The sequence below is a fragment of the Manis javanica genome, chromosome 10, assembly GCF_040802235.1.
Source record: "Manis javanica isolate MJ-LG chromosome 10, MJ_LKY, whole genome shotgun sequence".
Classification (NCBI taxonomy): domain Eukaryota; kingdom Metazoa; phylum Chordata; class Mammalia; order Pholidota; family Manidae; genus Manis; species Manis javanica.
In genome coordinates, this window is record NC_133165.1 from 65,891,706 (window position 1) to 65,917,684 (window position 25,979).

Here is a 25,979-nt window from a genome sequence, read left to right on the forward strand (position 1 = left end):
GGAGATACATTTTATGGACAGCATTCTCAGAATGCACTCTGAGTACAATGGACTGCAGAGCCACATTGCCTGCATTGCATGGAACTGTGCGCTCCTAAACAGGAACAGCAGAAGGAATTAATATGCCCAACATGGGTGCTTCAAATGCCTAAGGTCCATGAAGGGGTTGAGGGAATCAGAAACTATACCCAAGATTCAAAAAAAATTTTATTCCCTTACATATTGATTCCTTCAGTGAGTGTTTATTATGTACAAGATGCTCTGCTAGGCCCTGGGAATTAACCAGCAAATGTGACAGCCCTGGCCCCTGATAGAACAAAGCTGAAGCTCATGTTCCACTGGAGTTGCCCAGCATTATACAACTGCTTTCAAAGTTAATTATTTAATTAAAATTGTGGCACATGTTGCAAAGAGAAATAAAATATATTAGGAGAGCATATAAAAGGGGACACCACCTGATCTGAGGACATGTTGTAGCGATTAAGAGCCACCAAAGGATGAATTATAGTCAAGTAGGCAAAGAGGTGAAAGAAGAACACTGCAGACAGAGAACAGGAAGTGCAAAGGCCCTCAGGTGAAGAGGAGAATGGCCCTCTCAAGGGACTGAGGCCGCAGGTGGCTGAAGCACAGATGATGAAAGGTGAGAAGAGGACAAGGCTCTGAAGGCTGTCAAGGTTTTGAGGCTTGAGCTGGAGGAGGGGAAATGATTCACTGTTAAGTTATGCAAGTAACATAAATTATTGTTTTACTTGTAACCCAACAGTAAGTCAAACAAATCACATAATACAAAATAATATGAAAAATTCCATGAGAGGCTCCTTTCTTCATCAACCCTCCACCCCAATCTCATGTTAGAGGTAACCACTATGAACAGTTTTGTGTGTGGGTTTTCAAATTTACTGCTATAAATATCTTTTAAGGAGAGTTGTTTTGCACTGTACTTATGTAAATTAAATTATACAATGCATATTATTGTGAAATTTTTCTTTTCACTTAATAGTATGACTTAGAAAGTTTTCAATACTTGGATCTACCTCATTCTCTTATTTAACTATTCTTCTATTAGTGGATCTTTTTTTAAGGTTACAAGTAGTATTGGAGATGAATTCCAGAAATGTGGTATTCTAAGCCAGCATTGAAGCCACCCTCTCACACTCTATACAACAGAAATTCTCTATTAACTATGACCAAAGAAATGTTTAAATACAAAGCTAAGCTCAAAAGCAGGAGAGGAAAATCCACAGTTGCCAGAAAGGAAAAGAGCTTGAATCTGTGAGGATGGAATCCCTAAGCATTCAGATGACACAAGAAGGAATCAATAGATATGGCATCCAAAGAAAGAAAGCAAATCCAGAATGGGGGGGATCAATCTTGGATAGAGGCCTGAAGTTTTCCTGCAAACAGGAGTAGGATTGGGACCTCAGTATTGCAGGAGGGCGTGAGAACTGAGAACTGAGCTCCTGCAAGAAACTGGGCTGTCAAATGGCCATCAGTAAAAAAGGATCAGAAATATGTAGTCCACAAACCCAGCGTAGTCATGAGTAAGCTTACCATAACCCAGGACCACTCTAAGAAGAAAAAATATTTCCTTATGAAGTTGAAACTCAAACCTGCACTGTAGTTAGGTGTACAGAAACCCAAAGGTAAGAAATTAGCATGAAAACCTTGCACAGAAAACTATAAAACATTACTAAAATAGTAAAAAGAAGACTGTTCAAGGACTGGAAAACTATATTGTGAAGATGTTAGTTTTCCTCAGATTGATCTCTAGACTCTGTGCAGTTCCAATTCAAAATCCCGAAAGCTTTTTTTATGTGGAAATTAACAAGCCAATTCTAAAATATATGGAAAAGAAAAGAGCCAGAAGTAGCCAAAACACTCCTGAAGAAGAACAAGATGGGAAGACTTATTCCACCAGACATCACGACAACATTAAAGCAGTACAATATTGGCATAAGGATAGCAAATTGACCAATGGAAGAGAATAGTCCAGAAATAGATATATGGACATATGATCAAGACAACACCGCAGAGCCATGAAGAAAGAGCAGCCTTTTCAGTGAATGGTTCTAGTCAACTGGACACCCGTATGTAGGAAAATCGAATAAAGCTTGACCTAACTCCCACCATAACCAAACATCATTTCCAGGTGAATTACAGATCTAAATGTGAGAGGTAAAACAATGAAAGTCTAGGATTTAACACATAGGAGAATATCTGTATGACTTTAAGGCAGGAAAGAAGTAAGAAAAGAACAAAAGAAATATGGAAAGGAGATAGAGACCTAATATGGAGCCAAAACAGAAGCAAAACCAAAAGTAAAACACCTCTCTGTTGGGCGACAACCACAACTCAGAAGATACACAACTCCAAAAACAAAAAACAAACAGACAATACCCTAAAGACGAGCTCTCAGTAAAGTTAACAAATCACACACAGAAACAAATGCTTAGTTGGAATTGCATTAAATGCACAGATTACCTTAGAGATAGTTGACATCTTTAGTAAATAACTTATGTATTTACTATGTGCCTGGGCCCTGGCCTGAGGGTTCTAGCAGATAATTTTATTTAATCAGATCATTTCACTTAATTCTCATACTTGACACCTGAGTTAACTTAATATTCTTACTTTCGTTTTACAAACAAGGAAGCTAAACCCTAGAAAAGTGAAGAAACTTCCCTAAGGAATCGGTAGAAATGGCATCCAAACTTGTACAGTCTGACCTCGGGCTCTTAATTGCATTCAACTTTCCAGGCAGGAACATAAGGTATATTTTCATAAATTCAGGTGTTATTTTTCTATCCTTCAATAACAGTTTAGAAACTTTTTTAAAATATGGATTTACATATTGTCATTAAGTTTGTTTCTAAGTGTTTTATAGTTTTTGATGTTATTGTGAATAAGATTCTTTTTTTCCATTGTATTTTCTTATTGGTTACTGCTGGTGATTGGGAGATGTATTGATTTCTTAAAACCTTGTATCTGCCTGCTAAGCAGTCTTCTAAGTTTTTCAGTTGATTCTTTTAGATATTTGAGGTAGTCAAGGTGAGATATGTGAATAATGACAGCTCCCTTTCTTTTTTCTCCCTGACTACCTCATTTGCCAATGTGTGGGTATTTTATAGCATAGGGAAAATTCATAATGTAGTACTGGTAGCAGGAGGGGGAATGGAGCCTTCAACATATTCCAGGGACAAAGAACTTGGTTATGAAACAGCATGACAGCTTCCAGAGATTGGAAGTAGTTTGACATGACTGGAAGGGAGGGTGCAAATGAGCAAAGCCAAAAATGATCATTGGAAAGGGAAGACAGAAGATCTTGTAGCATGACAAGCCATTAAAAGACTTTAAACAGGATGTAGCATGATAAATTTACAGTTCAGAAAAACCACCAATGTCAGCAATGTGGAGGACTGAGGAAGGCAGCGCTGAAGCAGAGGAGAAAGGCCTGGAGACACAGCAATGGTGCAAACACATGGTGAGCCATCCACGGAGTGAAAGGGGAAGAACGTGAATCTGTGAGGATGGAATCCCTACGCGTGCAGCCTCCTTCCAGTTGTGATCTTGAACCAGTTACTCAATCTCCCCCAGCTTCAAGTCTTTGAATCTGTAAAATTAGGATAATGGCACTAACCAGGCCTGGCTCTGGAGTTTAAGTAAGATAAAGTGTGAAGCACACTATAAAAAGTAGTAGCATTTGATTACTGAGCTAGACTTTGGCAGTAAGAATGAAGTTAAGGTCACAGATCATAGAAATGCTTAGATATCCATCAAATCACCATGCCAGAACTTTCACTCCCTCTTCTGAGTTATCAAAGAAGATAAATCTTGTAGTCTAAGTTATTGAGGAAGATAAAGTTGAGTATTAGCACCCTTTCAGCCATGCCCCAAGTTCAGCCTCTCCTGTGTTTTTTGCTTTCTCTTCTCCCTGCCCACACCCCACTTCTAAAACCGCTGTGGGTGCTGGATTTACAGCATGGCACAGCTGAACTATGTGGCTCAAAACTTAATATGCCAACTCAAGAGCAACAAAGATAACAAACAACCCAATTCAAAAATTGGGAAAAGACTTCAGTAGACATTGCTCATTTCTCCAGAGAAGATATACAGATGGTCAACAAGCACATAAAGTGATGCGTATCATATAAATCAAAACCACAATGAGACACCATTTCATACCCATTAGGATGGCTGTAATCAAAACACAATAATAATAATACCAAATGTTGACAAGGATGTGGAGAATGGACCTCTCTTACATAGCTGGGAGGAATGGAAAATCATTCAGCCACTCTAGAGAACAGTTTGGTGGCTCCTCAAGAGGTTAAACATAGAATTATCATATGACCCAGTAATTCTACTCCTAGGTATATACTCAAAAGAATCGAGAGCAGATGTTCAAACAAGTATAGGTACACACATGGTATAGTCTGAGGGTTTACATCCCCCCAAACCATATGTTGGAATCCTAATGTCTGATATGATGATGTCAGAAAGTGGGGCCTTTAGGAGGTGATTAGGTCATGAGGGTGAAGCTCTCATGAATGGGATCAGTATTTTTATAAGAGAGACCCCATAGAGCTTCCTAGCCCCTTCCACCATGTGAGAATACAACAAGTAGTCTGTGACCCAAAAAAAGGCCCTCACCCAACCATGCTGGCTCCATGGGCTTGGGCTTCCAGCCCCATAATGAAAGCAATAAACTTCTGTTGTTTACAAGCCACCCAGTCGATGGTATTTTGTTACAGCTGCTCAAATGGACTAAGACAATGCATGTTCATAGAAGCACTATTCCCAAGAGCTAAAAGGTAGAACAGCACAAATGTCTATTAATGGATGAATGATAAACAAAATGGGTATGTATGTTTAATGAAATATTATTCAACCCTAAAAAGAAATGAAGTACTGATAAGTGGTACAACATGGATGAATCCAAATCATTATGCTAAGTGAAAGGAGCTGAACACAAAAGATTATATGTTGTATGATTCCATTTATAACAAATAACCAGAATAGGTAAATCCAGACAGACAGAACAAGGGGTGGTAGTTACCATGGGCAGGAAGCAGGGAGAAGGAGGAACAATTACTTAATAGGTGTGGGGTTCCCTTTTGCAGTGATGAAGACATTATGGAACTAAATAGAAGTGATGGTGGCACAGCATTGTGAATGTACTAAATGTCACTGCAATGTTCATTTAAAAATGGTTAATTTTATGTTAATTTCACCTCAAATACATAAATAAACTATATATTTTTAATTGCTATAAAACCTCTTCACAGAAAGTGGATGTGATTAGCTGCTAGAGTTCACAGACACCTGCTTCAAGATACCATCGAATAAAAAGTAGTTTGCATCAAACCGCTATGGTACCCCACCAGTCAGAGCACTTACTATTGGTTAATAACACGAGTAGCGCCAGTTAGGGCAGCGCGATCTCCTACTGATGCCTTTAGCTTTAACTGGTTGAAAACTGCATCAGAGCCCTGATTTTTCTTCTCCAAGGTCTTGTCTTCCCACAGTCCCTGTGAACATTCTCAGCCTTGGGCTGGCTCCAGGGGCCTTTTGGAGGTAACTTCGCTCCCTCTGAGTTCTGAATTTTCTTTGATTGATATCTCTTTAAAAGTCCTCTTGTATTGTTACATGAAATTAATATGTCTTTTTATATCTGCCCATCAGCTCGGCGAGGGTAGGAGTCGCGCCACTTCGGCTTGCCGCTCTACCCAGCACCCAGCGCGGCAGACTTGCAGGGGTTCGGATGCCCTACTCAGCGGACCCAGATTTCCTCGTCTGCTATTTTGCCTGCTTCTGAGTATAACAGCACTTGAACAAAAAAGTCAGATAGTTTTCTAGATTTGCCATTTTAACTTTAAATTATCCTGTGTGCGTAGGAAAGGAGATTGACTTGAAACTAGCCAAGGCCTCCCTCATAGTGCCTTCACCTCCCCTGCCAAAATACCACGTGGCCCCTCCCCCTAACTAATAAACCCACAGCCTTCTAAGCTCTCCCACCAGCAGCTCCCCCGTCGTGCTCGTTCAGTGCTGCCCGAAGGTAAAAATTCTAAGATATTATTTAACGTAGTTAGAAAAGCCAAATAACACTTCCATTTGTTTCTTTCTGTTCAAAATTCAAATTGCTTAATTCGTTGCATTAAAAAAAGACAGAGCATGCACAACCATCTCGCATCACTCTTTTTCTTTTATTCAAGGTGATTCACTTCTGTCCAGTTATTGACTGCCCGGGAAATGTTGCCAGCGCTGGAAGCTGAGATTGGACTGTTTTATTGTTCTACATAAACAAGCCTTAATCTGGCTTTAAGGCGCAAAGAAAGACTCTACAGGTAATAATTACAGACAAGTGGTGTTCCAAAAGAAAAAGAAGTTTTGACACTGTTAAAATCACCATGCGTGGGTGCCTCCTGTGTCAAGCACAGTACGTGGGAAGAATACCAATTTACTAGTCAGAGAGTTTGGGGTTTGAATCTCAGCCCTGCCACTTACTATGTGATCTGGAGCAAGTTATTGAACATCTCTGAACATCAGCTTATTAATCTTACAAAATGGAAATAGCAGTAACCTCATTGGGCTGTTGTTGATTTAAATGCGTTATTGTATTTGAAGACTGACACACATTAGGTTCTCCATTAATAGCATAATTCTAAGCAGGAATCATCGGGGTGAAATTTCATGTATCTCTTGTTTACACAAACACACATACACACAAACATACAAGCATCTCACCCGATTTTCAGGCTTTCTTAATAATAAAACTGTTGAAAGAGGAAAGTAAGACAAAACTGTATAATGTACTACAGCAATGAAAACATTCTTCATGCATATGAATTCTGTTAGGTCAGACAGGTCTGCATTGGTTTTACCCAGACTTACCAAATGTTACCCAATTTTTGCTGCTGCTTTCTTTGTCATGGTCTTTATTTCCACAAATACATCCATGTTTCCACAACATACATGGATCCCCATGGGAAACTAAACCTGATGTAATAAAAAATTGTGTCAAGGAATATAATTTTTAAGACACTGATTCTTGGGAGGTCCAGAAATGATTTTCATAGTAAAATGCATTTTAATTTAAAAACTATTTAGAGCCTGCCTACTACATTCAAGACACAGGAGAGATTCAGAGATAAATGCAATGCAGGCTATGCCTTTGAGCAGCTTATAGCCTGGTATCATCCTAATGTGGTCTGGTCAGTGGGTCTCACAGAAGTAGTTCAGACTGAATTAGTTGGAAACAATATAGGTAATTTTCTAGACTCTGGACAAATAGTCTTGCTCTAAAAAATAAAGCACAAAAAAAGGTTTTTTGAATTATCTCTTGTGGCTGACTCTGTTATTTGTATCCACCAGGTAATTATTCAAGTATCCTTTTCTATATAGATGGTACCATTATATATGAGACCATAGCAGAGAAGAGCTGGCAAGATTATCTGCACAATGAGGTGTTTCTTATTTTGTACCAAACACGATGACATTTAAGCAACTCAAGGGAAATAAATTTTTACAATGTGCTGGATACTCTGTGCTAAGAATTTTTATGTGGTGCATTAGGTAAATTCCACATAAAATAATTTCCCTAAGAAAAAAATGTTCACGAAGTTAACCTTGCTGATTTTTTTTTCATTGCAAAAGGTTAATCCATAATTTGACCTTATAAACAATTCCAGCACATAAGAAGCCAGATACTTGCAAGTCAGTGTTGTTCTCTGGTATGCAAAGCCGTCAGGGGAGGAGAGCGAATGGTACATAATTTCCATTCCTCCACTAGGTAACTATTTATAGTCCAGCATCTAATGAAAACCCTAGAGACTTGGAAAAGTTAATGTGCCTTTTGGTGTCTTATTTATACCCAAGGAATAAGTCAGGATCAAATCCAAGGTATATACACATGCTTCACACACACACAAACACACACAGCTTACACACTTGTCCCATTCAATGTGAAAGCTGCAGGTATCGTCTATATTCTTTTGGCTCTCACATCACAAAGCTGAAGATTGAAGACATTGCAGAATATTGAAGTTCTACTAGAAATGCCTTTAGGAAAATGATGGACTCAATTTTAGAGATAATACCAGTCCACACACACCAAAAAAAATTGCAGCATTCCTTCCCTTAAAAATGTAATGAAATCCAAAGGTTAGGAAGTGAATCTGTTATAATGGGAAATAAGTCTGAAATAAGTTTAAATGTCAGTTATACAGAGGTTAGCTGACTTAATGATGGTTTTAGTTAATGATTTTTTGACTTTACAATGGTGCAAAAGCATTCTGCGTTCAATAGAAATCATAATTTGGATGTTTTCCTGGACTGGCAGGCTGTGCTATAGTATCCTCTTTCCTGGTGCTGGCCAGTGGCAGCGAGCTGCAGCTCCTGGTCAGCCCCGCAGCCACGAGGGTAAACAACCAAATCACTGACAACCGTCTGCACCCCTGCAGCTGTTCTATTTCTGCTTTCAGCCCAGTAGTCAATAAATTACATGCAATAGCCAACCCTTGATTATAAAATAGGCTTTGCGTAAGATGATTTTGCCCAACAGTAGCTAATGTAAGTGTTCTAAGCACTTTGAAGGTATAACTGGGTGAAGCTATTACATTCAGCCCACTAGGTGCATCAAATGCATTGTGCACTTTGGATGTTTTCAACTCACAATGAATGTTTCAGGACACAACCCCATCATAAGTCAAGAGAAATCTGTACATATTATGTTATTAAACTGATAAGGTAAGTATTATTGACACAACTGTGTATTCTAGTTTACAGGTCCTTTTTATTTTCTAGGTGTCCACTTGGACTTCACCTCCTTCAAGAGGACTCTCCTGACTTTTCTTAGACCAGGTGAGGTGCCTTTTCATGTGCTCTTTATCTTAACCCTAGTCAAGTAAGCCTGGAAAGAATTCTGTGAGATGGGTGTGGCTCTGATCACCATTTTATGGTAAGAAAAGTGAGTCTGGAGAAATTGAGTAATGTGCGTCACCAAGATCACAAAGCTGAACCAGGAACCAAATTCTTACCGAATGATTCCCAACTCCATGCTCAGGCTGCAGGTCATGGAGAAAATGTTCAGCAGGCTTTTCTTCCACTTACTCTGAGATTGCATCTACCAAATAAACATCAGGAAAGCAGCAAGATGAGAAATTATCTGCTGACTTTGGGCAATAAACATAGAGCATCGGGATAATTATGAGAAGAATGTAGTGAGCATTAGTGTGTGCCAAGCACCCAGCTACGTGCTTACTGCATTCCCTCATTTCTTTCTCACGACATCTTCTAAAATACAAATGATGATTATTCCCCTCCATCTATTTTCACATTTTACAGTTAAAGTAACTGAGGCTTAAAGCAGTTAATAATTGACCCGGGGTCACACCACCAGAACGTGGCGGACTCTTTACCCAGGCTTCCGACTCTGAGTCCACTTGCTTAACTGCCACTTCAAGTGTCTCCCCACCAGACCCTTTTCCTTAGATATTTACTTAAGGGTAGGAAGTGTAGGCTACTCCCAGGTGAGGGTTGCACTGAATCATCTTAATAACTGTTGAATTCTGCCTTTTTTCTTAACACATATAGACATATACTAAGAATTTTTTTCAGCCCTGGGTTGAAATTCTGGTCAGCCACTTACAAGATGGAATGGCTGTGTTCACATAAAGGAACCTCCAAAACTCAGTTTCCCCATTTGATAAAAAGATCTGATAGGATCCATCCAGCAGGGTGGTTACACCTAAAGTGAAATCATGTAATAGAAACCTCCTACTACTAGAACCTAGTAGACAGAAGTCACTCAGTAAGTATCAGATCATCTCCTTCCCCTGATTTCTAGCTTTGAAATGAAACACACCTTAGGTAACAGAAAACCCTTCATTCATTCACCCTGAAAGTTCATTGATCTTTCTTGAATCTCTCCAGTTAAGGAGAATTTAAGATGACAGCTTCCTAAAATTCTTCTTTTTTTAAAATTCTGTATCTGGATGGCAACAGCCCCTTGAACATTTTTTTTCTGCATTTCTTTGTAAAAGTGCACGAATTTATCTATACTTTAAACATAGTAACTCTGATGATAAATATACTGTTTAATTCTGCAATCATCTATTAAGTGCCTCCCATGCTAAGAACCATTCCTACCCACAAAAAGCTCATAGATTGTAAACAAACACAAGAGGAGTCAAGATACCATCTGATAGTAGCACCATAACAGAGGTGTGTATCAAGTTCCATGGGAGCAATTAATCCCGCTGGAGGTGTTGGGGACTAGTTCACAGCAGAGGTGACATTTGAGTTCAGACACAAAGAATGAGTCAGCTTCTCAAGATTGAGCAACATCAGAGACAAATTTCAAGGAATAGTTGTTCAAACTATGACCACAAGAACATCACAACAGAGAAAATTCTCCCCATTTGCTTGGTCCAGATTATCAAAGACAAAACCGTCATGATGACTTTCAGAGTTAATCTGCTAAAGCCATTTGATGATGATTTTTCAAAGCAAATGTGTGATATTTATCCCAAAGCCATCATTGTGTAGCACTTAGGATTCTGAACAACTCGAGTTTCCCCTTTGAGGGCTCATACATAATGAATGTGTGTTACATTAAAGATTATTGAAGATCGTGAGCCTTCTTTTATTCCATGTTTAAGATTGGGAAATTTTAAAATATTGATGCATTTGTACAAGTTACTTGACTTGAATTTTACAGTAAACAGTAGGAAAGAAAATGTCAACACTGGACAAATTGTACATGAGCTCTCTTTTCTTAAAAAAAGAAAAACTTTCTTAAAATGGGCAATATTTTGAGATGAATTAGTCTACAGAACTCATCCTGGATCTCAAAGTATAAGCATCTCATGAGTGCAGAAACTAAACAGAAACAGAGACTTGAGGAAATGTTCCAAGAATTAACTATTTTTGCTTTATTCTATGTGTAACCTATGTTTCCCTACTTTTTGTCTCTAATCATCCTTCCTATGAGCATATCTCACATGCTGACAAAATGAACCTACTCACTATTCACACAGCACCTGCTGCTCTCTTTTTCCATTGTCTCTGTCTTTTCATTGTCGTCAGGTCCAATGGCACTGTCATCTCCTGCCACAGCTGATGCCATAGAGCCAATGTCAAGATGACAGGGCTATTTGAGGTTGCATTGCACAATTGGGAAGAAAGTCTCTTTTCCTTCCTTGACTTGGTCTCTTTCAGAGATACAGAACCAAGGTAAATCCTTGGGCCACACAGATGGAGAATATTGTCAGTAGAGCCTCATAATAAAACCTGAAGGAAGCTAATGTCAATTTTTATTTGGTTACAGATGAAGAAAGGAAGGAAGGAATGAAAGCAGGGAGGTTGGTCCTATTAAAGCTGTAACATTCCCCAAGTGAAAGTTTGTTTAAAAATATTCCATCTCTGTAATTACTATGCCTAGATCACTCACGATTTCAAATATTTTGTTCAATTCCCTTAGAACTGGTAACAGCTAAAACTGATATCACATTTTACAAAGCCTTTTCCAGATACATTCCTTCATTCCGTTATTGTGATCTCCATTTTTTCAGAAGAGAAAATCAAGCAGTCCCTATCACCCATTCCCACCACCCACTTCCACTGCTCAACTTTCCTAACCCTTCAAGCTACACTTAAGACATCATTTTCCTCAGGAAGACTTCCCTGGCATCCTTGGCCCAGATGGGCAGCAGCTAGTCTCTGTTCTGGTACAGCAGAGCACCAGTGGACCAGAAGAAGCTCAGGGTGGCCTGAGGCCCCCCGACCAATCATTTCAAGCTTTAAGCTGTTATATTCATTCTCCCCAGTGTGTTATAAGTAATACCGTTTTCCATGTGTGCCTGGATGTGAAAAATACTAAGAAGCACTGTCATGAGGTCTGACTAGGAGCATAGGTTTGGGAAGCACTTAGTAGCTATGTGAGCTCGGGCAGTGAGTTGACCCATACAGGTATTAGTTTCTGCATTTGGAAGCTGGAGGTAACAATAGTGAGTGCTTGTAGAGCACCTACTACCATATAGGTTACCTGTTTGCTTTTCACAGCAGGATAAGTAGGTACTATTGTTCTTCTGATCATACAGAGAAGAAACAGAGGCACAGAAACATAAAGGTCCCATGGATAACAAGTTGTTTGAACTTCACATCAACAGCGTAAGTGTCATGATTCAAACCCAAGCCCATGTCCATTTGCAACACCTCACCACACTGGGGTTGCACCTGAACCCACCTCACAGAGTTGCTAGAGGATTAAATCTGATAAATTTATATGTAAATGGTGCACTTGCTGTCTCAGAATTATACCTGAACACCGAAACCCCCAAGTAGTGCTGCCCTGCTGGGTTTACTGGGGTCTGCCTGAGAGGTACCAGTTTCAAGAACTGGGCTTGCCACCCACTATCCTGCCCACCCCCACACTAGCTCCACCATCCCTACCACCAGAAAGGGCCTTGCAGAACTGCCTCTGTGTAATCAGAGCAGATGAATGCTGTGGGGGGACAGATGTTGTGGTTGTACCACCGGGGGAGGGGATATTGCTTTGGTAGCCCCTTTCTTAGAAAGATGGATTCTGCACTTGACAATCCCAAGAACTGCCTGGCCAGAGAGGACGGCTGGGATTGGGAGCTACATCTTGCCGCAACTAGCACTGCGTGCTGGGCGAAGAGACACTTGTATCACAGTACTGCGACTTGATGCCACCCCGGGAGTAACGGAGTCACCTGGAGAAGATGGCTAAATCTTGCAAGAGGTCACCAGTGCTGAGACAAACTGCACTGGACTCAGTCCCCCATGGATGAGGCATGTCGAAGCCCACTCATGGCCTCACCTATGTAATATGGGAGCTATAATGCCTCCGCCATGGAAGTGTCATGAAAACTGAATGAGATAATGTGAGATTCCCTCTGCAGTGTGGGCCCAAGGTCAGTGTTAGCTCCCCTGCCACACTGCTGCTACTCAGTGTTTAAAGCCTAGATAAATACCTCAAGGGTGGGAAGAGAGGGGTAGCTTTTCATAATGTCAGATTCAACCTAAAAAGAAAAGTCTATGTTTGCAGAGTTCTATCTCCCTGGATTACCGGGCAGATTCTGAAATTTATTAACCTTTTTAGTCATTTGTGAGCAACAGCGTGAGTACTTTTTTGAATAATCAGAAAACCTTCTCATTCTGGCAGACAAATAAAAAGAGGACAGGTGTTCAGGATTAAAAATGCATTAACCCTGCCACTGACTTTCTGGGGAGGATGTTAAGTATTTTCTCTTTTATAATATGTACCATTTCTAAAGTCGAGAAACAGGAAGAGAAATGAACAGAGATGATAAGAGGACATCAGGAAAAATGGAGAGATGGGTGGAAACATGGGAAGTGAAATAGCAGCGAGAAGATAGAGGAGAATCCTATTTTTAACCAGTTATGGTCTTCTTTCCTCCCCTTAAAAATAAATCTTCTTCCTGCCCACAGTGAACTGAGCAAATAATATCTGTGGTTCCATAACACCATTTGCGTACTATTTGGAGGCACTGATATTGTGTATCTTTTGGGCAAGGCTGGGCAGGCCTTTTAACTCTAGATAGGCAACCACCAAATTTTCCCTAAAAGTGTTTCTAAGAAAAATGTCCACATCCACATTATCATTTTTCAAATTATTCTTAGCTTGGGGTTGACTATTTCCCTGAAGTAAAGCTGAGATCATTTCTAGTTGCTAATAATATAAAGAGTGTGCGTGTTGAGTGTGTGCTCCGTGCTAAGCTCTTGACATTCATGGTACCCTTTAGAGGTTTAGGAAATTGAGCCTCGGGAAGCTAGATAACTGGATCAGGCTACAGAGTTCATATGTGGAATTAGTATTCAGACCCAAGTCTGCTCCCAAACCCTGTCCTATTATCCCCTTTAGAAACCTTCAGCCGCTGCCACTCTGCCGTCCAGGCTGAGCTCCGACACTGAGGAACAAAGCCAGCCCGTGGGAAAGGCAAGAAGGAAGATACAGTGCCAGTAACAGAGTGGAGAGCTGTACTGCAGACAAGCCCTTCAAACCTCATACACAAGCCCATGGTGCACCAGTGGCCATTCTGAGACTCAAGGACTACTCTGGGAAGGCTTCTGTAATTTCAGAGTTTAATAATATGAAATTAGACCCAGAATCCTCAAACAAACCCACTGCAAAACTACAATACCCCTGGAAATGAGCACTTCCATTAGATTTGAGGCCATTGTGTATCCATCTCTCTGTGAGGAAAATAGATGCTTTTACGCTGGAACAAATACAAAACAATTTCATCCCGTACAATTTCCTAAACTCCTTTTATCCATTTTCCAATTTTGTCAGATATCTGAAACTCAAATAAAGCTCTTAGCCCAGTTTCTTGTTCACCTTAACTCTGCAACAAAATTATTCTTAGGTCGTATTATCACCCTGTTTCTTTGACAGAGCTTGGGTTTCATTATTTCAACATGGGGTCAGAAATAGCACCAAAACAAAATCATTCCAGAAACAATATTGTTACTTTCCCTATAATATAGTGATTGAATCTTTATACTGTGTTTGCTCAAGATGTGAGTGTACACGTTATTAGGGTGCATTAAAGGATTACAAATCTACAGCAAACAATAGCCTCTGGTACTCAGGTACTGAAAAATGTCTCTAGAGATCATAAACAATAGGTATTTACAATAGGTTGAGATTAAACCACCTAAATTTGAGGTAAATATAACCCCAAGCTTATGTGAATGACCACTGCATACACCACAGGAAAATTTTCATATTTTTTAAGCACAATAAAATGTTTTTAATCCTTGGGCCAGTATAAAAAATCCTCAATTAAACATACTGTGTTTATTGGTATGCGTACAGTTACCATTTACAAACCCTGTCTAAAACACCATTGGGGTACTGGGGCAAATAATAAATACATGAGTCACTCACTTCAAGAATTCAATCTTTACAGGAGGCAAGAAGTGTGTTTATGTGCTATAATGAAAGATGTGATGAGTTCTAAAATGTAAGGTACAAAACATTACAGGAGTTCAGAGCTAGGTGAGATCATCTCTGCATGAGAGGATTGAAGGGTGATCAGCAGACCAATGAAGTGCACAAGAAAAGATAGCACCTGTTCCGGAAACAGTCCCCTTTGAAATTAAGATATCAGTAGGAAATATAGCAGGAATGTTAACCTGGGATAGGGTCATGGAGAGCAAATGCCAGGCTCAAAGATTTGGAGATTGTTCAGGTGGAGAAATACAGATTCACTAGGTGTTACCAATATTTTGTACTTTGCCAATTTTTTCCTATTTTATGTCTCTCTTTTAGGCAGCTTTATTGGAGTATAGTTGGCATACACTTAACTGCATGTGTTCAAAGAGTGAAATCTGGAAAGTTTTGATATATGTAAATACCTAAGAAACCACTACCACAATCAAAATAATGACCATGTCCACCTCATGCCCTTGGGTATTTTTGCTCCCCCCTGCCCCATCCCCAGGCAACTGCTGATCTGCTTCCAGCCATCCTAGATCCATTTCCACTTTCAAGAATTTGATGTAAATGGAATCATATAGTATGAACTCTCTAGTCTGACTTCTTTCACACAGCACAGTTTTCTGAGATTCATCCACATTGTTGCGTGTAGTCTGTTCCTTTTTACAAATGAGTGGAATTCCATCGTGTGGATATAACACAATTTGCTTCTTCATTCGCCTTTTTGATGAACATTTGCTTTGCTTCTGGTTTGGGGCTACTACAAATAAAGCTGCTATGAATATTCATATACACGTCTTTGTATGGTCATACATGCCTTCATTTCTGTCCAGTTAATACCTAGCCATGAGGTGGCTGGGCCACATAGTAGGTTTCTGCTCTACTTTTTAAATAACTGCTAAATTATTGCCATGTGGTTTGGCACTTTACATTCCCACCAGCAGAACATGAGAATCCCCATTGTTCCACATCCTTCTGGATACTTGCCATAGTCTCGGCTTTTTAGTTTGGGATCTGATAGGTGTGTAGTCATATGTTACTGTGGTTTTAATTTGTATTTTCCCCATGACTAATGACTTTTCATGTTTTTATTTGCCACTTTTACAGCTTCTTTGATGAAGCATCTCTTTAAATCTTTTGCCCATTTTTAAATTGTTATTATCATTAAGATTTTAAACTTCATTATACATTCCGAATATAAGCCCTTTATCAGATATATGATGTGCAAATATTTTCTCCCACTTTTGGCTTGTCTTTCAAAGAGAAGTTCTTAATTTTGACGAAGTCTAATATATACCCATTTTTCTTATAGACTGTGCTTTTAAGATTACATCTAAGAAGTCTTGGCTGAATTCAAGGTCATAAGATTTGCTCTATGTTTTCTTCCTGTTTGTTAGTTTTACATTCAGGTCGATGATACATTTTGAGTTACTTTTTTTGTATATAGTGCAAGTTATGGACTGCAGTTTTTTGTTTTTATGGGCTTTTTTTTTTTGCAGATGAATATGAAATTATTTCGACTTCGTTTTTTGAAAAAAATACCCTTTTTTTTTTTAAGAGAGCAAGGTACAGGCTTTTATTTAGAGATAAAGTGAGAGAATAAAGCTCCCGGCTCACGCAAGGAAGGGACAAGAGAGTCCCAAAAAATACCCTTTTTAACTGAATTCTCTTCATATCCTTGTCAAAAATCAATTGACTATGTCTATTTCTGGACTCTATTCTATTCCATTGATTCATCTACCTTGATGCTAGTACTACACTGTCTTGATTACTGTCGTGTTATAATAAGCCTTGTAGTATAGTCATACAGTATAAATCTTCCAAGTTTGTTCTCTTATTTCAAATTGTTTAAGCTATTCAAGATCCTTCACATTTCCATATAAATTTTAGAATCACTGATCAACTTCTGCCAAAAAAAAAAAAACTTGCTAGGATTTTCTTTGGGATTGTGTTGAATCTATGTATTAATTTAGGGAGACCACTATCTTAACCATATTGAGTCTTGCAATCTGTGAACACAATTTTATCTTTCTCTTTTGGTCTTCCTTAATTTCTGTCCATAAAGATTTGTAGTTTTCCATGTACAGGTTTTTCACATCTTTTCTCAAATTAATTCCCAAATGTTTCATATTTTTATGTTGTTTTAAATGATTTTATTTCAAGGTCTGATTGTTCATGGCTAGTTCATTGAAATACAACTGATTTTTGTATATGATCTCTTATCTACAATCTTGCTAAAGACTCTTATTAGTTCTAAGAGTTCTTGGAGATTGCATAGGATTTTCTACATAAATAGTCATGTTATCTGCAAATAAAGAGGGTTTTACTTCTTTCTATGTTTGCCTTTGTAACTTTTTTCTTCATTACAAGAAAATTGTGACTCCAAACTCCCAGAGTTCCCCCAAAAAGCTGAGTCCCCCCCAAAGAGCAGCATGACTCATTGCTACTACCACTGTACAAGAATTTCCTGAGCGCAAGTGGTGATGGCTCTCCTTCAGTACAGACCAATGGAAACCCCAGGTCAGTTCCGTACTGGACTCTTCAACCAGCCGTTCCATGACTTCAGTCTCTAGCACATGTATACACACAGCACTTGTTTTTAAAGCTTCCCCACTAAGCTCAGTCCATCCAGGAACCACCTCCCCAATCCCAGTGTAATTAGCGTATGTGTGTAAGGCACACAGCCCTGGTCACCACTACAGGTTTCCTTTCCTTTATGGTGTGTTCCTCCTCAAAAGCACTTGACATTTCTGCCAAATAGGCTCAGTTATGTCTCGTTTTAATCCATCTAAGATTATTTTTCTAATAATCCTAAACTTCAAAGGGAAAGTGTCATACTTATAGCCACTACTTCCTAGAAAGCTCCTTGTACCTTATGCAAATATACCTTTTTTTTGGCAACTCCCACAAGAGCGATATTTGTCAACATTAAATAAAAATTCTGTTACACATTTTGCTCTAAACAGTGGTATCTATTGGCCTTACATCTACCTATAAAGGAGGCATTCTAGAAATACTTCTCAGGTAAAAGGATAGCTGCCCCCAAGGAACTTTATAAATTCTAACACTAGGAATAGAACTTACTGACAACTTTGAAATAACAATTTTTCCTACCTTTAGAAAACTATTACAGCTTAGTTTCACTGGGCACCCATCTAAAGAAGTTTCTCCAAAGGTAAGAAGAATGCTTTAGGAAAACGAATATGCAAGTAATTTAAAGACTAAATGAGAGTTGGATAGTCATGAAGATCAGTTTCAACACTTTTATAATAAGCCAATTCATATATAATAAAGATGTGACCTAGAGATAATGGCAATATTGGAAAGAAAAGGATGATTTTTTAATAAAGCAATTAATTAAATAAGACTTGGGGAGTGAATTGTGGAGAACAAGGGAGAAAAGGAAATCAATGATGGTTAAATAGTTAAGAAAATGGTAACATACCTTAGAAGAAAATGGTCAGGACACAGGCAAATATGATGTGGGGCAAGTATGGGTAGAAAGGTAATCAGATTACCTTTGAGTTGACGTGTTGAGTCTGGTTCAAATGTTGAAAGGCACTAAGAATTATTGAAAGAGAGTTGAGTGGTGATGAGGAAACCTAAATTCTGTAACACTGCCACTAACTCACTGTAAGTCAGTAACAGACACTGTTGGACTCCATCCAGCATTCATTTCCAACTGCACATTCTTCTTTTCTAATTTAAAGGAAATCAGATTTAGTTTCCACATCTCCTCAACTTGGAAGTACCATGTGCTTCAGAAAAGACTCAATGCAGCCTCAGAGAGTAAATTCTGATTGGTCTAAGCCAGTCAGGTGTCCCATTCCCAGGGCATGTCACAAGTCAGGCCTGTGAGGCATAAAAGGAAGTCAGCTGTGTGCTTCTGGGTAGTGAATACTCACTCTTAAGAAGAGCCGTGCTTGGAGAGATGGTCTCTCCTTTCAGTAGTCATTCTCAGGTCTGAATGGAACACTAAGAACTGTGCAGCCATCTAATCACCAGGAGCTGGCTCATGCACAGGCCAACATGCTCGGGACAGCAGAGACAGCAGAGAGAGAAACTGGGCCCTTGGTGTTATCATTGGACTGCTACATTAACTGGCCCTGGCATGCCAGACTCTTGTACTTCTTGTTATGGAAGATCACACATTTAAACCAATTACACTGGGATTTCTCTTGTTTGAGGCTAAAACCATCCTTACTGACCCAGCACCCATGGCCCAAATCAATTCAATCTCCAGACCATTTCCCTCATTGTAAATTTAGAGTGGTCTAAGAACTCCTTCAGCTCTAAACGCACATGGTTTTATTATTCCAGGTAGAAACAGATATTGAAAAGGAAGAATGAACATCTAAAGAAAGGTCAAAACAAAAATTCAGATATATGAGTCATCTGGGTAGTGTGAGACTTACAGTCTTGGAGGTAAATGAGATTGCCAAGTGAATCTTACTGATTGCTATATACATGTTAACAATCACACCTCGCTTTATCCTCCCAACATTCTGCAAAGTTGGCCACATTGCCATTTTCTCTGCGTAAACCAAAACACCAATAAATGTCAAGAAGAGTCTGAGCAATGTCCCAGACTGTAAGAAATTCTCAAAATTTCAACAGTATCACACATTTCAGGCAGGTCAAAAAGAATGAATACTAAGAAAAGGTCAAATGCCTTGATGAGGAGGAGGTTCTCAATGTCTTCAAAATAAGAGTTTTTGGAAAATCATACAGGTAAGACAAGGGAGCAGAGTGGAAGATGTTAGGAAAAGGAAGTGAAGACCACTTTTAGCAGAAGTACAACCATCAAAGAAAAGGGAAAGATGAAACACTACGTCAACGAAGCAAGTGTGAGGGAAAAATTATTTTGTTTCTAGTTTGTAAGGTAGAAATGACCCAAACATACTAGTGGGCAGAGGTAAAGGGGCCAGTGGAAGAAAACTGGAAGTTGCAGCAGAAAGAGGGCCTCACTGGTGGAGCAGAATCTGGAGGCCACAGGAGAAGATGTGTTCCGTGCCTGCCCCCATCGTCCACTCCCTGAGCTCCGGTTGAAGGGAGGGCTCCGAGGGCTGATCAATGGCCAGACTAAGCTGAGGTAATCACTGTTACAAGGTATTAATAATGAATGAACATTATTTCTTTTATGCATTGTTTTAATAGCCCTTTATAAAAGGACCTTTGGAAAAAGACCAACTTTCCGAAGTATATTTTTTAATGCATAATTAATATAGAAAAGTATCATGGTACAGTAAAACCCAGTATTTATCTCATTCTTCTAATAGGATGAGAAAAAAGATGAAAATATTCTTTAAAAAAAAGGTTTAATATTGGGTCCCAAACTTCCCTGTGAAATTACCTAGGCCTATATTATATTGGAAAAAAATTAAATTAAATAATTGAAGCTATCATTTAGTATGAACTTACTATATGCCAGTGCCTGTGCTAAGCACTTCTTATACATTATCTTATTAATCCTTATAACACACTGTGAGATAGATGTTGTTAACTTTATTTTATGCTAAAGAAACTGAGAAGCTGTATCCCCAAGATCCACCTGCTATACTATTCTATATTGGTTTTCATAAATCAATTATTCATATATACTAAGTGTTAACTATGTTCTAGGAAGTGCTAGGTACTTCTTAGTCTTATGGCAGCCAAAATAGATGTTAATTTTTATCATTCTTACTACAGATGCAAATCTAAAGGCTAGAAAATTAGCCATGAGATGTTAGAGCCCAACATTTGAACAAATATGGTCTGGTGTATACAAAGATGTATAAAATTGAAGTCAAGGGAAGACACTTTAATTTGAAAATGGCTTTATAGGCTCATGTAACACACCCAGCAAGTATGAGCCAAATCCTCAATCCCCCAAAAGGAATATAGTGCACGTTTCCAAGGATGAACATGTTCCTCTAGCATATAAGCTTAGTGTTGTCATTAAAAATCTTTTGAGTCAAAATCAAATGCCAGTTATGAGACACTAAAGTGTAATATGTTTAGTACTTTCCCTTTTATAAAATAGTCAATAGTTGATATTCCAAGGAAACTATGTGTTTGTTCTATGGTGCGGTTCACTATTAGCTTCCAAGTGCACATGGGCTTCCGCCTTTAAAGGGCTCTCGCTCATGAGTTTTCTCTGAATTCAACAGCAATAACTAGAATAATCAGGAATACTGTGAAGCATCTGTTAGCCAACCAATGTCATTACTTCCTTTAGTAGAAAGGAAAGGCATTACATAAGAACATTCTGGAGCCATACTGCCTTGGTTTAAATCTAGGCTCTGTTACTTACTTATCTGCATGATCTTTGGTGATTCTCTTATCCTTCCTGTGCCTTGTATCCCCAACTGTAAAACAGGGAAATAATGGTGATTAAATGAGTTAATGTCTGCAAGCTCGGGTACGTGGTAAGCACTAAATAAATGTTGCCTGTGTACACAACTTGGATGTTTATTACACCATTTGTGGTGTTCTCAGTTTACTCTTGCCTGGCTGGATAAATAAAAATTATAATTTAAGGTATGTTTTCAGTGTTGCTCTGGGGCATTTGCGCAGGCAAAAAAATCCTCTTTGGAAGCCTAATTCCACCTCTTTTGTTAGAAGGAGGGGCTATGCCATTTGAAACTGTGATCCCCTTGTTCAAAATTGAAGAATTCCAAAATAGGAACAGCATTAAGCCAAGTGTGGAGCCCCTTGAAGCACAGGACTGTGCAACTGTGTGGCTTGCATGCCCCCAGGCCAGCCCTGCCTGGCATCATTTCCTTGAAAAGAAAAGACTTGGAGGGTTCTCTAACTGCACACAGTCATTTATTCATTTCTTGGAGTATTTGTTTCTAGCCCTACCTTACCCAGGAGAAGATTTGAGGTAATTCTCCATCGATGGGAAGAATCTGAGAATGAAAATGGTCTTCAGAAAACCAACTCTCAGTTCCAGGACAGATTGTTACCATGTCATTAAACACAACTACTCTTCTGGAGTGTGGAAAAACCAATCTTTGAGTGAATGAGGATTCATTCTGTTCAGTGATAAGCTTGGGAAGTTATTCCTGCTCTAGGAACCACCCCAGTCACCTCTAAGCAGGAGCAGAGCATCACGGAAGCCTGAGGCGCAGGGGCAGGTCTTCACCCCCAACCAGCAGCTTGGGTCCTAAACTAGCAACCAAAGGGTTTATTCCCATTGAGAGAAGCAAATGAATTTTTTAACAGGATTTTTCCCCTGTGGTTTTTCTCAAGATGATCCCAGATCATTCAAGAATATTCAAGGCTGCAGTCTATTAACATTAGTTTTGTGTCAATATTAGGTTACCAGTGTTACTATCTACTGAACATTAAGAAAAATGCCTAGCCCCCCTTCTTAATGAAGAGCCTCGATTTTATTAGGTTCAATAGCAAATTAGTATAAGACTATGCCTAAGTATAGCATTTTTCAAAAACATCTAGTGCTTAGCCTAGATTGATCCCATATGTCTTTCCTATGGGCTACCACAAGAAGAAACTCAATCTATAAAAGACCCACATGATCATTCAGTCTCCTCTGAATCCTCTTTGAACTGACAGCTAGAAAAGAGCTGCCATTTGTTTAGTGCATCTGCCACATTATTTTAATGTAGGCACCCTTCAAAATTCTCTGCAGTTTTGAATCTTCAGGAATTGTGTAGACGTAAGGCAACCATGGGTTTTGCAACTATTGACAGATATTAAAAACAATAAAATAGTAATATCTGCTTAGATCAGCCCACTTTTTCATGTTGCTACTTAACAGCATTTGGATTTGAGTTGTGGTTGCCTGGCTAAGCCAAAGCCAGGAAGCCAGGAAGCCAGACAGTCCTGCAATCAGATCATGGAATAAGGCCAGGTATCAGTTACTGAAGCAAAAGGAATACTGAATCTTGAGTCCAAAGGTAGACACAAAATTAAAAAGATGAGCAGAATAGAAGAGCCACATACTAAAATCAAAACAAGTGCCAATGCCAGGGTGCATATTAAGCAGCAGTGGGTCAGGTGAGCAATAGAAAGCAAGGTAGCATGTGATGGTATAAGCAAGCAGTCCATAAATATATATATAGATATATAGATATATAGATATATATAGATATATATTAATGGTTCCCCATTGTAAGTGTAGGACTTGTACATCCTGATCCATGCTGACTTGAGAAGGCATCAAAGGGAAACTAGTATTCAGGACAAAAGCATTCTCTGCAAGGATGGTGGCATCTGTCGGCATGTTGGTTATTGCAAAGCAAGGTGGAAACTCAAGTACTCAGCAACTGGATCATGAAGCTTAGTGCAAACAACAAAAGAGCTAATGCTACCTCAAAAAGCTAGTGACCAGAGCTTCTTAAAGTGACTTGCTAAGAATAAGACTGGGCCAAGAGCTGGGCTTGAATGAACAGGTAAAGGGATTAGTGACAATGGTGTGCTGGAGCCAGTTCACACCAGCTCATGAAAGCCAATTTTTAAAATTTAAGGAATTTTGTAAGCCAGCTGTTAAATACAGCCATTATTAAAAATTAATTCATATAAACTCATTAGTAAGGATATTAAAACAACAGTAATAAACACTCAAAACTCAACACTTCCTAATTATTTTACTACATTTTATTATTACCTGTGCTCTTCAGGTCATTTACATCTATGGTAACTCTGTGCTGGGAATATTTTTAAATGGCATGATACTGCACATCTCTTCCCACTTCCGTGTTCAGTAACATCACATTGGTAGCTTGAAATTGGCCATGACAGGAGCACGTACACCATGGAAATCAAAATACACCACAAATCAGGGCTTTTGCAGGTGAAAGGGAAAGAGGCAGCTGTGAAACTAGCACACCACAGGTTAGTGTCTCCAGTATAGACTTGAAGCCCTGAAAAGTGTGTCCATGAATGGGAAAAATATAAAGGATTTTGTGGCTGCTACTTGCCTGAACCCAGAATATCATGCTCTTTACAATCTGACCCCAATTTATCTGTTCAGGTTTAGTCAACACCCTCTCTTTCATCTAACATCTGACCAATAATACAGCAGTTTTATGCATCCATTTATTCAACAGACATTTACCAAGCCCCTGCTTACTACTGGACACTGTGGAATCAGTGTCAGCTTGAGGAGAGCTTCAGGAATCAGAGAAGTAAGGACTCCTTCCATCCCTCAAGTAGTTCAAAGTTTAGGAAAAAAGTAAAGCAGCAAGTGAATAAATGCCTCTAATAGGGCATGGCAAGTGCTATGATGGGGACAAGACGTTCATGTTTTTTGTGTGCACCCCTAATAAGTACAACAGGGAAGACTTCCTGGAAGAGGTGACAGCTGAGTTGAGCCTTGATGAGGTCATATGTTTTCACTAAGTACATGTGTTCTTGAATTGTATTTCTTGGGTTCAAAGGCCAGCTCCACCAGTTTACTCTCTGACTGACCATGAGAAAGATACCTAACCTCTCTAAACCTCTGTTTTCTCACCTACAAAATTAGACTCCTTCTTCACAGGGTTAGTGTGAGGCTCAAATGAAATAATGAATGTAAGGCATCCGCCCAATGCTGATGATACATAAATACTTTTACAGTGTTTGCCTTCATATTAAGTATTAGCCAAGTGATGAAGGGAGTTAGAAAATGATACTGGTAGAGAAAATGGTGCATGCAAAAACCTAAAGGCATAAAAGATCATGACCTGTTTCCCTAAATGCACTTCCAAAAGTATGACTGTAGCCCAAAACAATTTACCATCTTTAAAAAAAAAATGGCTGCTTCTGTAGCTTTCTATAGGTACCATACCCAGTTGGTCACCTTACACTCCTCTGTTCCACCCACCCCCATATTCCTCCATCACCGGGTCCTGTAGATGAGGGCTTCTCAGCCAACTGAGATGAGATCCACTTTGTATTTCCTGCCCATATGGCCCAATACTTTTATAAAATACAATAAAAACGAATCACTAGAAAAATGAAACAAAAAGGGAAAATCTGAAAAATACAAGTCCAATTTTTTCATTAGAAGTTTAACAGATATAAAATTACTCCCCCTTTAAGTTGCTATGAAAGTCTCTAAATTCTTACTTTCTGTGTCAATTTCTGTGTTTACTTCATAGCAGACTGGTAACGAACAGTCCACAGACTATCACTGGTTCGGGACCCAAACTTCGAGTAACATTGCTATAGAATATGATACCTCCTTAGCATTTCTAAAGATCCCACTTTCTTTCCTTCATTCAGCCCTTTGTCCTTCATCACCTGTCCTCTAAATAACAACCTTCAAAATGGCTTCACTGCCTCCAGTATCTTACACTCCATCCCTCCTCCACTGTATAGGCAACCAGATTTTTTTAAATTCCAAATTTAATTATGTTCCTCTCCTGTCTAAAACCTGTCGATCATTTTCCATTGCCTTCAGGGTATAGCCTGGAACTCCACCATCAGACATGCAGGTCCGCAAACACCACTCACTGTGGCACACCTCCATGCCTTTGCAGGTATGAGTGCCTCTTCTGAAACACGCTTCTCCATCAAAAAGAAAAAACAAAAAAACTCCTTACCCTCTCAAGATTCAAAGATCATTCATCTATGAAACTTTTTCTGATTCCAACTACTTGTCCAACCCCTGTCTCAGAGACCTGACACTCATTGCTTTGTGTATTCACTGCACCCTGTTTATATGGAGATGACTGAAACATTTACACACTTATTCATGTCTACTGTCCTCACCAGACTGTAAGTTGTCTTGCACATATACCATGCCTAGAGTTTTTCATATTATTTCCCTGGCATTTAGCCTACAATTTCTAGTGCATTATTGGCACATGTGATTAGAAGAATGGATGGATTGGAATGGAATGGATGGATGAATGGATGGATGGATGGATGGATGGATGGATGGATGGATGGACAAAGGATGGGAAAAAAATTAAGTGGAAAGGGTGCAAGAACCAGAGCAAGAAGTGCTTTGTATATCCTGTAGTGGAATTTGGGTTTTATCCTGAAGCAATTGAAGACCTTG

General features: G+C 39.1%; 1 long non-coding RNA gene across 10 annotated transcripts in view; it reads right to left on the minus strand.

The window, feature by feature from the left end:
* Positions 1–25,979, minus strand: part of LOC108407354 (uncharacterized) — a 61,016-nt gene that overhangs the window by 15,476 nt on the left and 19,561 nt on the right. For 6 of the 10 annotated variants that reach the window (XR_012122336.1, XR_012122339.1, XR_012122335.1 and 3 more), the window contains exon 5: positions 21,282–21,336. The exons of 1 other annotated variant lie outside the window; for it this stretch is intronic. This is a non-coding gene — a long non-coding RNA (uncharacterized lncRNA). Of the gene's footprint in view, positions 1–9,035; positions 9,122–21,281; positions 21,337–23,600; positions 23,715–25,979 lie in introns of all 10 variants that reach the window. 3 more of the 10 variants (XR_012122338.1, XR_001855724.3, XR_005061026.2) reach the window with 3 other exon arrangements.